Source organism: Carlito syrichta, unplaced genomic scaffold, assembly GCF_000164805.1.
Source record: "Carlito syrichta isolate Samal-C Ts95f unplaced genomic scaffold, Tarsius_syrichta-2.0.1 Scaffold314092, whole genome shotgun sequence".
Classification (NCBI taxonomy): Eukaryota; Metazoa; Chordata; class Mammalia; order Primates; family Tarsiidae; genus Carlito; species Carlito syrichta.
Window position 1 is genome coordinate 442,111 of NW_007258188.1, and position 15,267 is coordinate 457,377.

Genomic DNA, 15,267 nt, shown 5'->3' on the forward strand with positions numbered 1-15,267 from the left:
AAAAAAAAAAAAACAAAAACCATTTCTACAAGCTCCCTACTTAACTTTTCAGAGCTGTGACAGAGCTGTCCTTTTCAATGTGACATAAACACTCTCTCCAGAACCACTAAGAAATTAAGAAAACTTCATTTATTTTTCCAGGGTCCATTAACAAGTTCATGTTTTATTTGTCTCTCTTCTTCATTTTCAGCCATACTTTGCTAATAAGAAAAAGCTGACTTTTTTTCCTAGCAATCAAAATCCATTCACAATACTGATTTACAATTATTTAAAGAATGAATTGCATTTTGCAATTTTGACTGGTTTAAAAAGTGGACTCAGTAAATATCTTGCCTGGAAAAAGAGATAATAGGTTCATCATGGATATTGTCCCTTAAATCAGAATTATACAACTATAGTTTGTTTAATTCTTTTTCTTGCCTTTGGTAAAGACATTTCATTAACATTTTTACTTCTATAAAAAAAATTCAGTTGAGAGCTTTAATAACCTACCTAGGGAATGCTTTTTTTGTGAGCCTGGATTAAAAAGAAAACAAAACAACAACAACAACAAAAAACAGGGTCTAACTGGTTTTGAAATATCTATCTGTAAAACCAATAATAGCCTGTAATAGCTTGCTTAACAGATTTTCCATTTTAGCTATTCATACCCAGAGATGACCTCTCTGCATAACCTTCCCGTAATCACAAGTTGTTACCTTCCTGTAATCACAAGCCCACACCCTTGTTGCCCCTCGGTGCTTGGAAACTCCCTAATTGCAAATTCCATAGCTATCTGTACCTTTGTGCAACCAAAACCAAATGATCTACCAAGAATGTAACCATAACTGTACAGCGTTTGTGGTTTTTTTACCTTCATAAACCCCCTGCTACTCTGTTCAGGGTCAAGAGTTCTTTGGGCGCTCTCGACCGCTGGCTAATAAAGGACTCAAATTCGACTCTCTGCATATTTGTGACTCCTTTCTCACAGTGCGGCTATAATAGTTTTAACATTGGTTGTAAGTTTGAATTCTCAGTAGTGTCTACTGACCCACTGAAATTCTCAACACTGAGTTTGAGCCATGTTGCCATGTTTGTTAGGAGGAAATATCAAACCCTAACTCATGGACTAATGTATAGATTCAGGGTACAAAAAAAAAAAAAAAAGCAGATTCATGTGCCAGGTTTTACTCTGCTTATGTAGTAAAGGATATCATTTAAATACAATCATGGGCATCCCTCAAGTCACCCTTATTTAGGGTATTCACCATATAACAGTGCTGTTTCCTTTCTGTTGGGTAAGGAGGGTACATGCCTCTGTCATGCACAGGCTTCTTGGGCATCAGTCCTGAATTCAGTAATTTAACATAATACACAAATGATCTTTTAGAATTCTTTTGGAGATCTACTAATTTTCTTTAAAATTAGCTCTAAAGATAAAATACTGAATTTACTAAATACTGAAATTAAGTATCAATGACATTATAATGTATAACAATAATCATTTAACTTTGCCCCTGAGATAAGGAAAGCTGCCTCAGTGTTTGTCCCACTGCTCTCATCAATTGTTCTCCTCTTCCTTCTTCTTACATCTTTTTTTTTTTTTTTTGAGTTGGAGTCTCACTCTGGTACTCAGGCTGGAGTGCAGTGGCACTCAACTTGCTGGGCTCTGGCAATCCTTTGACGTCAGCCTCCCAAGTAGCTGAAACTACAGGCCCATGCTACCACGCCTGGCAAATTTTTATTTATTTATTTATTGTAGAGACAAGATCTCGGCAAGTTGCCCAGGCTGGTCTCGAACCTGAGGGCTCAGGCAATCCACTTATCTCGGTCTCCCAAAGTGCTAGGATTACAGGCTGACCATCTTATTATATGAAGTGTTCAGTGTCTACTCAATGCTCAGTTATATAACGGGTTCACCTCCCTGGATATAGGTGGATATGTGTTCATTTTCCCTTTCTCCCATCATAAATCTAGTTGTTAACATTCTTGTTTATGCTCCACGTTTTCTCTCCTTCATTTTTTACATCAAATGGCTCACTGCCCCTCCCCCATCATGCTGTGACCACCACTGCTCTTTCTCTCTGCATTCACTCTTTCAGAACCACTTTTATAAACTCACTCCCATGCCTGTCAGGCTGCACAGATTTGCCCTGAACTCTATGTGTTGCCTATCTGGGCCCAGAGGCCACTTGTACTGAGAGAGAGCTTGTGTCACCTACATAAAGCTGTTCTTATTTTGGATTTCTACGGTGTAACACTCCACCTTCCTCTGCAGTTTAGATAGGGATGCCTACCAATCAGCAGTTAGTTATGTCATTCTGGACAGTAGTCCAGTCATGACATTATCCTATGATTATTGAGCCATAATTTTCTCCTTTATTTTCTCTAATGACAGGAAGAATTATTCTCTCCCTTAGGGAAACTAAAAAAAATTGTCAAGAGAAATCAGGCTAGCATGTTTTCTCTCTATATGTCTTTATTGTAGCTAGGAAGCAGGGATTATCTAACTTTCAGAACTATAAAATTTTTAATTACTTATTGCCCATTTCATATAAACTTCTTAAGACCTAGAATTTTTGAGGGTTTATTGTAGGGTGCAGTTTGTGTGAAATTCAAACAAAATTTAAGTGAAAGCATCAGTGACCACTAATGGTCATAGTTAGCATGTCACATTTGTTTTATTCAGTAAATATTTATTAAGACTTGTTAATGTAACAGATTAGATGCTGAGTACACAACAGTGAATAATATAGACAAACTTTTTGCCTTTGTGTAATTTATGTGATAGTCAGGGGAGACAAGCAGTAAACAAATTGCTATATAATGTGATATCAACTAGTGAATATATGTGAAGGGAGAATAAAGGAATATCTTAACCAAACAAATAATATATATATTATGCATATTATATATCAAATTGGTGGTACCAAAAATTTATACACGTTTTAAGAAATGCTATCTATGCATTACTTTTAGTTTAACTTAGAAGTGTCTGGATGCTGACGGTAACCACTTTGAGCAACTCTTGAAATTGCAGAAGTCAAACATGACTGGTATTCATCTTTTGTTATCTGATAAAATGAGATATTGAGAATTACAATTTTAATAGTTTTTTCCTTTCTTAAAATATGTATACATTTTTGGCACCTCTGTATACATACAATTTATATATCTAATATAATATTATATTATAACATATAATAATAATATATAATATATAAATTTTTTTCCTGCAATCTGACCACCAATACAATGTCTATAAGCTATTCCTAAACCATGAACATTGGTCTATAGCCATACCACCCTGAACATATTGGATCTCATCTAAAACAGGAACATTGTTTTGTCATGTGTTGTATAATGGAATTTCTAGAATATAAACTTTTTTGCTAAAATATAATATACCTAGGAAGAATGGACAAATAATACATGTGCAACTCTGAATTTTTTTCATTAATGAGCACACTGGTGTAATCACTACTCAGATCAAGAAATAGAATTACCAGAAGCCCAGAATCTTCCCTCATGCCTTTCCCAGTCACTAAGATACCTTCCCCAAATCAACTGCAATTCCTACTTTATGCTACTAATTAATTCCATATGTTTTTAAACTTTAAATCAATGAAGTGTGTAGTTTGTATTTTCTTGTGTTTACTTTCCCTTTTTTGGCTGAGACTATCAATGTTGCCATGCGGAACAGTATTTCACTCAATTTTCTCTTGTGCAAATATACAGTAATTTATTAATGCATTATACTGTTAAGGGACATTTGTGTTGTTTACAGTTTTGGCGTAATATCAATAGCTCTATAATGAAATTCTTATAAATGTCTTTATATTTTTCCCAAGGAAGATCAAAGATGGCTATATAAATGTCTTTTGGCAAACATATTTTTTGCATCTTTGCAGTGTATATACATGGGGGTAGAAATACTTGATTATAGATTATGCATCTATTTACCTTAACTGGATATTGATGAACAGTGGTTGTACCAAGTCACACTCTCAGAAATGTATGAGTTTGAGTTATCCACATTCTCATGAACACTTGGTGTTTTATTCTTTTATATTTTGGCCATTCTTGTGTTATCTTACATGTTTTACTTTGCATTTCCATGATTAGTAATATTTATTGTTCATTTGATTTATCTTAGATGAAGCATCTGTATAAGAATTTTGTCCATTTTTAAAAACTGGTTTGTAGGAGCTCTAGGTATAAATTCTTTGTTGGACAGAAGAACGGAAAATATTTTCTCTAACTCTGTTGCTTGTCATTTTTACTGCATTAAAGGTGCCTTTAAAAAAAATAGATATTTTGAATTTTAATATAGCCCAATTAGTCAATCTGTCCATTTATGATTAGTACTGTCCTGTTTAAAATATAGAACAGGATTGGAAGTCCTGTTTAAATTATATTAATATAATATGATATAAGATGAGATATGATACATATAATATGACATGATTTCCTATGTTATTTTTTAGAAGCTTTTAGTTTTACACTCTCCATTCAAATTTAAAATAAATCTGGAAGTGATTTTCAGATGATGTGATATACATAAAGGTCAAGAATCATTTTTTTTCTTATGTAGGTAGGTCAATGACCCTAGCACTGCTCGTTAAAAATCATCATTTTCTCACTACATTGTAATAATCTTTGTTATAAGTCAGATGACCATATATGTTTTAGTTCATTTCTGTATTGTCTACTCTGTTTCATTGGTATATTTACCCATCCTTGGGCCAGTATCATATTGTCTGCAAGTGTAAGTCCTCCAATTTTGATATTTTCAAAACTGAATGTTTGCATTTAATTTAAATTTTAGTCAATTTATACATATACACAGGAGCAGACAGACAGACACATACACTCTAAAGGAATTTTGATTGCATTAATTCTATAAAACAACTTGAGAACAAATAACAGATTTACAATATTAAATAGCCCAATCCACAAATGTGATATGTTTATCTATTTATTTAGGTCTTTATTTTAGTCTCAGTATTTTTTGTTGTCTTCTGTCTTTCATTAGATTTGTTCCTATGTATTGAAGTTGTTTTTTGAGGCTATTGTAAAAGATTCTGATTTACAGTTTGTATTTTCTAAGTGTATATTGCTGGTGTACAAATTTCAATTGATTTTTGGATGTTGCACTGGCTAAACTCATTTATTAATTGTAATAGCTTTTTCTTTTTTTTAAAGTCAGAGTCTCACTCTGTTGCCCAGATTGGAGTGCAGTGACATGATAGTATCATGGCTCACTGCAGCCTCAGCCGCCTGGGCTCAGGTGATCCTTCTGCTTGGGTCTACAGGTGCATGCCACTACACCCAGTTAATTTTTTGATTTTTTTGCAGAGGCGAGGTCTTGTTATGCTGCCCAGGCTGGTCTTAAACTCACGGGTTCAAACAATCCTCTTGCCTTGACCTCCCAAAATGTTGGCGTGAGCCACAGTACCTAGCCTTAATTCTTAGTTTTTGTACAGGAGGATATTTTGGATTTGCTACATATATAACTATGCTATCTAGGAATACAATTTTGTTTATCACTTTTTAAAGTCCTACTCCTTTTTACTTGTCTTTTGAATATACTAGGCTCTCCAGAATATGGGTTTATAGCTTTTAATATTTCACTGAGAAACATGTTTGTTGTAGGTTTATTTAGAATCATATAACCAGATAAAATTGACCTAGAACATCATCACACTTTTGGAAAAATGATGTATGAATTTTTAATTTTATCAAATAATTTTTCAGTATCTAATGAAATACTCATATTTGATGACTCCTTTCTTTTTTCTTTTTGTGGTTTTTTTTTTTTTTTTTTGAGTTGGAGTCTCACTCTTTTACCCAGGCTGGAGGGCAGTGGCACACTCCTGGACATTGCAGCCTCCGCTTGCTGGGCTCAGGTGATCCTTCCACCTCAGCTTTCCAAGTAGTTGGAACTGCAGGTATGTGCCACTATGTCCGGCTAATTATTTATTTATTTATTGTAGAGATGAGGTCTCACCAAGTTTCCCAGACTGGTCTTGAATCCTTGGACTCAGGCAATCCTCTCACTTTAGCCTCCCAAAGTGCTGGGATTATAGGTGTAAGCCACCGCACCTGGCCTTTTTGCAATTTTTAAAAGTTACATTGATTTTTCAATGTTAAACCAAATCTTCATTTCTAAAATAAATTCAACTTGTTTGCAAGGTATCAAAATGATTTAATTTTTATATAATCAATATAATTTGGATTAGAATTGATAATATTTTGCTTAAAATTTTTGTATCTTTATTTATGTGAGTGATAGCACTATAATTATCCTTTCTTGTAATTTTCATAATTCAGTCTGTCAATTCTTATCTTTTACTTGGGATATTTAGTCTGTTTACATTTAATGTAATTACTGGTCTATTTGTATGTTATGTGTGTGTATATTGTATCCTCTCTTATATTTGTTTTTTATTTATCTCACATGTTCTCTGGCAAAACTCCATCTCCTATCCTTGATCTTTTTGAGCATATTAATCACAGTTATTTTAAATTATGGTTTTGATAACTCTAAAATCTGTAACACCTGTGCTTTCATTTCTATTACATTTTTTTTCCCTGTTCTTTGTCCTTCCTTTTAGTCCTGGTAATTTTTTTTGGATGCTAGATTTTTTTGCATAAGAAATTGTATCAATTTGGGTAACACTATTTTCTTCCAAATAGGATTTAATCCTATTTTCTTCCAAATAGGATAAAAAATAATAAAATTATCCTTTGCAGCAACATAGATGGAACTAGAGATCATCATCTTAAGTGACCTAACTCGTAAACAGAAAACCAAACACCATATGCTCTTACCTATATGTGGGAGCTAAATGGCCACAGAGATGGAAATAATAGACACAGAGACACCAATAAGGGGGCCAACGGGGAGTGGGGGTTAGGGTTCAGAACTTACCCATTGGGTACAATGTTTATTATCTGGGGAATAGGCCACCTGAGACTCAATTTCCACCATTATACAATATGTCCAGGTAACAGACATATACAGGTACCCCCTGAATCTAAAATAAAAATGGAAAATAAGTAAATAGTAAATAAATGAATAAATAAGAAATGTCCTTTGGTAAACAGCTAGATAGAAGCAAAACACACACTTCACTCTAATATGGAAACTGGTGTCTTAAGTTTGGTTCATCCTTTGTAAAGCTTTCTCTACCTCTTATTTGTATAGGCTTCTGGGATAGAATTCTCCTGTGGTCCCCAAACAAAACCTGTGACGTTTGCTGGTCCTTCCTTCTTGGCACATCTTTCAAAAAACTTTGCTCTGCTTAACAGTGACTTTTTACTTAGTGTTTTAGCCTCTCACTGTACATAGCTTAAAATTTTACAGCTATCTTGAGGAAATGAAGAGTGTAGCATGCTGGGCTCATTTTTTCTCTTCAGGTTCTTGGTCTTAAGTCCTGGTTACCTGGTCAGGCCTGAATTCAAATTTTTTATTTCCCCAGTTTTTGGAGACCACAGAAAACCCTACTCATCTGCTAATTTCTTCTTCTTTTTTTGAACAGCCTCTTGTGCTTGCCCCAGCTTTGTAAAGATTTGACAAATGCCCCAAAGGGGAAAACTGATACACAGGAGGTCAATCTCATTCTAATAAGCTTCTTAACTCCTTGGGCTCTTGGTTCCTCTAGTCCTAGCTGATTTGAAGCTCTCCAGTACCTCATAAATGATATTTATTTTATATTTTATCTGGCTTTTCTAGTTGTTTTTGGTGTGACTGTTGATCTGCTAGTAGCTACTCTAAATATGGAAGTTGTAGAAACATTTTTTTTCCTATGGAAAGAATGATCTAATGACAGGTGGTCATTAATCTAGTGCTTAGAAAAAACAGGAGATAAATATCTTAATGAAATTTTAAATCAAAAGAAGGACTGAATAACTTATGAAAGATATTAAACCAAATATAGGGGACTACAGGTCATAACTTTTCAAAAATATAGGACATGAAGATTATTCTCTCAATATTAGAATATTAGACTGCTATCAACTGTAAACATTAACAAAAAGAGGTTGAGTTGGTTGCTAACAAGCCAATCAAATTTAACAGACATTATTTTCCCATATCTTTTGTGAGAAACATTTTTTTTTCTTGCTCTTGAATAGGAGCTACCAATTATAGCCCTTGATCCTATTTAATCTGTTTTCAATGAGAAAAATCACAATTTTTTCTAGCAAATTATCAAGGGAATGCTTGCTTATACCTCTGCAAGAAGAGAAAGTCCATATTCCAGAGTGTCCTGACACCAGTTTTAGCAACATGCTTGTGAGACCTGTGAAAAACAGCTAATAATAAAAGTATAATTTCAATAAGGAGCGATGTAAGTTTGAGAGAAACTTGAGCAGGGTCAGCTGTTATAGCTTATAAATATAATGGAATATTACAGGCTTCCATGATAGAAAATAGAAAACAGTAACGTTAGTTCATCAGGGCTAGGCCTCATTCAACCCCAGATAATTTTCCTCTCTATTTTCTGAGGCTGGACGCTCTTTGGGTTTGGAAAAGGAGGTATGCCTTCCTAGGAAGGAGATGCCAATAAGCCACCTAATTATAAAAAGTATTTCTTTATTCGGTCTTTTATAGTATCTTTAAAAATTGCTTTGCTAAAGTAGGAACTAAGATGCAAAGATGCCTAAGATTGATAAGAAATTATCATCTAACAAGCATGTAACTACAGAGAGATTTTCTCCAGTCTGCTGGGTGACTTCAAGTAATAATGGCTCATGAAGGATGGAGGGGATTAGGAATAACACTCCAAATGAATGGAAGATGGAACAAAATTTTCTAACCTACAATATCAGTTGAGTCCTGAAATGTTCAGCAAACATGTGTTGAGGACTTATTAGGTACCAGATATTTTACTGTTGCAGAATACAAAGAATAATAGTTTATGGTTGGGCTTTCCTTGAAGACTGGTTTCTCAGTCTCAACACTATTGGCATTTGGGCCAGATATTTCTTTCTAGTGGAAGGCTGTCCTGTGCATTGTAAAACGTTTAGCAGCATCCCAGGCCTTTTCCAGTAAATGTTAATAGCACCCCCCTGTAAGTTGTGACAAAGGAAACTGTCTCCAGACATTGCCAAATGTTCCCTGGAGGGCATACTCACTCTCAGTTGAAAACCATTGCCATTAAAAAGTTAAATCAAGTGGGAGACATTGAGGGTAAACATAATTTAAATAATGCAAAAAGTGTGGTGAATGGGAAATACAAACATGCCTTTAGAAACATAGAAGAGAGATGGGGTGCAGAGAAGGTTATTGGAGAAAGAGTCTGAATTGATTTTGAAGTACAGGTGAGATTTATCTTCTTTACAGGTGATAGTACATATAGAAAGAAATAGAATGAAACCTGAAATCAGAGTGACTGGGTTCAAACCCAAGCTCCACTGTTATTAGTTGGGTGAATTTGGACAAGTTACTTTCCCCCCCTAAAATTCTCTTGAGTATCTCCTTCAAAGGTTATTGCACACATGGAATTAGGGAACCACATGACATATTTAGCTCAATGCCCACATGTAATAAGCACTTAACAGATACTGAATACTAGTATTATTATCATCATTGTTGTTATTAATAACCTTGTAGATAGTCTCTCAAAAGGTTTATTCTAGAAGGATGTAGTTAAAGTCAGCAACTGTTATAATCAAGCCAAAATTGTGCAGATATCAAGTCCCCAAGCTCAGAGTTACACAATCCTATTTAGGAACATGCCTGCATGTATGTTTAGGTTTCCTTTTTTTTCCTTTCTCCTTTAATTTTTATTTTGAAATTGTGGGGTACAATTTGGGGTTAGGTATGCAAATGTTCATTGTGCAGTTGCCCTTATTGATGAGGTGTTCCCTGCTTCCCCAGGCAGATATCGACTACTGTCAAACTCAGCTACCCATTCCCCACTTCCCTCCCCGCTCCCGCTACTAGTTGCATGAATCTTCCTACAGGAAAGTCATTTAGAAAGGAGCATTTAGCCGGGCTTGGTGGCTCAGCCTGTAATCCCAAGCCTTTGGGAGGCTGAGGTGAGTAGATTGCCCGAGCCCGCAGGTTCGAGACCCGCCTGGGCAACTTGGCGAGACCTCATCTCTACAATAAATAAAAAATTAGCCAGGCGTGGTAGCGCGCGCCTGTAGTTCCAGCTACTTGGAATGCTGAGGCGGAAGGATCGCTGGAGCTCAGTAGGTTAGGCTGAGGTGGCCGGGAGCGGCCACTGCACTCCAGTCTGGGCGATAGAGTGAGACTCCAATTCAAAAAAAGAAAGGAGCATTTGCCACAGAATTCAGTTGATAATGTTGGCTATAGGAAAGAATCCTGTGAGAGTTACTGGAGAGGTTTTACTTGGCAGTTTAAAAGAAATGCTTTCTTGTTCTTGTTGCACACTCTTTAAATAGTGGGATTAAAGAAGCTTCTAAGGAATCTGAAAATTGCTAAATAGGGCCTGAAGGCAAAATTGGAAGGAGAAATGTAGACTCACCAAGTACATTTACTAAGTGAGACAACCATATGTTGCCTTCAGGACATCTATAATCACTGAACCAGACAAAATTCACCTTGGACTCAGTCACCCTAAAAAAACTTTCTGAGTTATCTCTGGTTTTGTTGCTTTTAGCTGAAATGTGGACAATTACTATTTAGGAGACCAAGGAGATATGTCTCCCATCTATGAGTAAGATTAATAAATTACAATGCGACTACACTAGCAAATGCATTATGAATTGCAGGGTGAATTACACTGCACAGAATATTTGGGGAAACCTTTTTTTTTTTGAGTCGAGGTCTCACTCTGTTGCATAGGCTGGAGTGCAGTCGCATGATCATGGCTCACTGCAGCCTCGACCTCCTGGGCTCAGGCAATCCTTCTGTTTCAGCCTCCCAAGTAGCTGGGACTACAAATGTGCACCATTACACTTGGCAAATTTTTTTAAAAATTAAAATCTGAGTAATATGAAAAATCTAGAACCATAAACAAGTGTCATGGTACTTTACATGTAAATGTCTTAATATATATGCCCTTTGGACTAGAGGACTTTCAGGACAAGCGAACTACTCCTTTTCACTGTTTAGTTATATTTTTCTTAGATAGACTATAATTTTACTACTGTCTATAGTAGCAAAGTAGGTGAATTATTTTCCAATAAATACCATGCATCTATTAAATATGGCTGTTCCATTACAGAGATAATTTTTTTGTTTTGTTTTGTTTTCACACAGTTTATTCAGAAACTTAAAAGAAAAGGTGGACATTTCCCCCTAAAATCATCCTCTGCCACTTCCCAACAGAGACTTCCGCTGCTCCAGTCACTTCTCTCTGCCGGTGCTCACCACATACACTTGCGAAACACACGAGGTGAAGACCTCGATGATTTGGTAATACAAAGAAACTACCAAGTTACACAAAAGAATCTCACTTCCTTTTCATTAACAGGCTATAGATGCAAGATTAAGGGGCAAACACATTACCTTCCTCCAGAGTTAAGACTTCCCTGTCTTCTTTTTTCCTTCCTCTAAGATGTCAAAACTCAAAAGCAGTTTCACTAACAACTCTAACTCTGATATTCCATTTTTCATTCCAGAATGGCTAAACTAGGATACTTTCCTTCCAAAGCTGATCTTCACAACCTCAAGACTGGCAGAAAGCAGTCTCCCAGTCACAGCTTGGCCATGATGCCCTGCAACAGGCAAAGTTCCCACACAGGTGCAAAGGATGCTTTCAAGGGTTATCAAAACCTTAAAAAAAGTAATAATGCATTAATATGGAGCCTTCACGTTCTTCTGACAAAATTCCTCTATAGGTGGTGGCAGCTGTGAAAGAGAAGGCACTTTGTGCTAAAATTCCAAGGGCCTCTCATGAGAGAACACCACAGCCCGAGCTGCAGCAACCCTTTAGGGTGGGGAGGAATATTCTCCAGGAAGGCACCTGCAAAGGAAAAATGTGTAGTCATGATTCCAAGGCAAAATGGCTACTTAAAGTTGGGAGAGAAGAAATACCAAGAGAAGACAAAATGCAGTTGCACCAGGACTAAGGAGTGACCTTTTACAAGGGCTTGTCAGCTGCCTCTGTACTTTCTACTGAAAGTGAAGGCTGGTTCCTTCACCCTTCCCAGGAGGTTCTGGTGACCTTGTAGGAACAGGAGCAGCACCTTAGCCAATAGGGTCCCAGGTCTCCTGCCTCTGCCTGGGCTCTCCTTGTTATAGTTCAGAAATAAACTGATTTCCTGTTGGCAGCACCTGCAGATATTGCTGGTCCACACATCATCTGTCTGGGGTTTTCTGACAACAGCTGTGAAGAAAAGGTGAGGGCTTTCCACATGATCCGGGATTCCTTGGCAATACCCAATGGCTTTTTGGGCCTTCTAAGAGCAAGGGATCAAGCTGGCATCCCCTTATCGACACTCAGAAAAGTATGAGTATTTAAGCAGCATGAGTATTTAAGATGGGGGGAGGGAGAAGATTCATCAATGAATTGAGGGTCTTTATCTTAGTACCATAAATAAAGTGCACCATGAATGAAGGCTATAAAAAGCCACTTGCTGGAGGCTGAGGGACAGGGAGAAACTACCATCACTACCCCTCAGGATGGTGTGTCACTTCCTTCAGCCAGATGCTGGCTGCTGAGACTTTCATTATTGCTTTATTTCCTTAGTACTAGGGAACTTTTACTATAAAGAAAAAGAAATACTTGGTGGGCCTGGCAGACCACATGTTACAGAATCACAGGAACTGGCTGATATTCAGTGAGTAGTATGTGTTATAATCTCAGTGATGGATGATGGTAGCTTTTCCCCTTATTCTGATGAACTTAGGAAAATTCAGGTAGTTCTTTTTGTTGTTGTTGTTGTTTTGAGTTGGTGTCTTACTCTGTCGCCTAGACTGGAGTGCCGTGGCCGCTCCCGGCCACCGCAGCCTCGACCTGCTGGGCTCCGGCGATCCTTCCGCCTCAGCCTTCCGAGTAGCGGGAATTACAGGCGCGCGCTACCACGCCTGGCTGATTTCTTGATTTATTGTAGAGATGAGGTCTCACTGCCCAGGCGGGTCTCGAACCCGCAGGCTCAGGCAATCCACTGACCTCAGCCTCCCAAAGGTGCAGGATCACAGGCTGAGCCACCGAGCCCGGCTCAGGTTCTTAAAACACCTAACCAAATTGGCTCATGATGCTTCTGAAGAAGCAGGATAGCTTTATGGATGATGTAATAGAAGTGGCTGTCGTCATTCTGTCGGCTTTCAGATGCATGATGGAAGAAAATCCACTTACTATCACATTTCAGGAGATTTTACTATGACATATTGGTGGGTTCCATAAACTTCTTGGAAGCACTTTCAAGAGTGTGAGAGGAAAACCATGATGTAGTAAAGAGAACTCCACTCCACTTAAGATTCCATGACAAGGGCACTATTTCGTTGCTTTCATGTAGGAAGGTATCGCCCCTCTCGCAGCCAGGCCCTCAAAGCGCTTGTATGTGTAATTGATGAAGACCCAATCTTTGTTCTTGTAGTCAGTCTCAGGGTGATTACTTGTGGCCACTGTTGGCTTAAGAATATCAGATTCTGGAAACTTATCGAAGTTTGAGGTATCATCAATGCTTTTGATTTCAATAGATATTGCAGCAGGTCTCTCTCTGATATCCTCCCAGTCAACACCTTCAAAAAAAGAGTTACTTTTCATTTCCTCAATTCCAGGGGCTCCAATTCTATGTTCTCAATCACAGCAGAATCTCAAAATTAGATCCTTGGCTTTCTCAGAGATGGGGACTTCTGGAGGAAAAGTCAACGTCTCCTTCTAGTTCATCACCTTCTTATATGTCTCTTGAGGGGTCTCAGAACAAAAAGGTGGATAGCCAATGAGCATCTCATACATGATTACCCCAAGTGACCACCAATCGCAGAGCTTGTTGTACCCGGTCTGCATGACGATCTCAGGAGCAATGTTGTCAGGAGTGCCTACTGTGGAGAAGGCTAGCTGACGTCTATTTCTTTTCCAGGTTTCTGCTTTCCCTTTGGAATTCATGTTCTGAAAAGTGAAGTCGCTAGGCAGGCTGTGGTTCAGATTCCTATAAAATTCTGTCCTATGTGCTTTTTTCAATCCTGTACAAAGGCCAAAGTCAGAAAGTTTCACATGGCCCTTGCTGTCCAGGAGAAGGTTGTCTGGTTTGATGTCTCTGTGGATGAATCCAAGTTGGTGAATGGAGTCTATGGCTAATACTGTTTCTGCTATATAAAACTGAGTCTCCTTTTCTGTCAGAGTGTCTTTTTTCATCAACAAGGTCATCATGTCCCCTCCAGGCAGGAACTCCATGATTAAGTAGAGGTTTAGCTTATCCTGAAAACTATAGAACATTTTCACAACCCACAAACTGTCTGCCTCCGCTAGAATGTCTCGCTCTGCACGAATGTGGCCAACCTGCTGCTCTTTCTCAAGCATATCTGCTTTACGGAGTATTTTCATTGCATACACGTGCCCTGTATCTTTCTTCTGAACAAGCCGTACCTCACCAAATGCTCCTCTGCCTATTACTTTTAAGGATTCAAAATCTTCCAATCCAAGTCTTGTTCTCTTCAAACGAAGAAACTCTGTTTCCTTCTGGGCATGTGACAACCTTCTGAGTCGTTTCTCTTCATCAAAATTTTAGGCCTTCTTCTTCCATCACCTTTTCTAACCTCTTTTGTCTCATTTCTCCTTCTTCATGCTGAGCAATAAGGTTGCTATAAAAATTCTCCAGTGTTACTCTGGTCATTGTCACCCTTTCCTTTGTGTGATTACTCATGGACGAGCAAGGTGTTGAGCCTGTCATTGCCATGGAAGACCCCGGGGCAGGCAGGGCTGGGGGCGGCGGGCAGCCTCAGACGCCCAGCTGGCTGGTGGTCTCGACGTGCAGACAGGCGAAGCCCCAGCGCCAGCAACCGGGGAGCCAGGGGAGGGGAGGGGACGTGTGAGAGGCTCTGTGATAGGGGCCGAGGAACAGTAGCAGGTGAGGACAGCAGGAAGCGCCCCAACTGACCAAAAGACGGCAGAGCGGAGGAGCCCAGGCAGGACGGACCTCGCAGCGAAGGGGGGCTTGGCCTAATTTTTATTTTTATTACATTTTTTATTTATTTATTTTTTATTTTAAAGATGTGGGGTACAATTCAGGATTAAGTATACAAGTGGTCATCATACAAGTTTGGGCCTCCCTTTGGTCCCCACTTTGCCTGGTTTGAGATCAGGTACCCTCACTGATGTTGTGTACCCCTCCCCAACCCCAGCAGTATCCCGCTACTGCCAATCC

At 38.1% G+C, this 15,267-nt stretch overlaps 1 pseudogene across 1 annotated transcript; it reads right to left on the reverse strand.

The window, feature by feature from the left end:
- Positions 1-13,139: 13,139 nt before the first annotated feature.
- LOC103273577 lies at positions 13,140-14,958 on the reverse strand (annotated as a pseudogene). Its single transcript, XR_002482714.1, has one exon. The product of XR_002482714.1 is annotated as a serine/threonine-protein kinase 38 pseudogene (transcript).
- Positions 14,959-15,267: the final 309 nt, after the last annotated feature.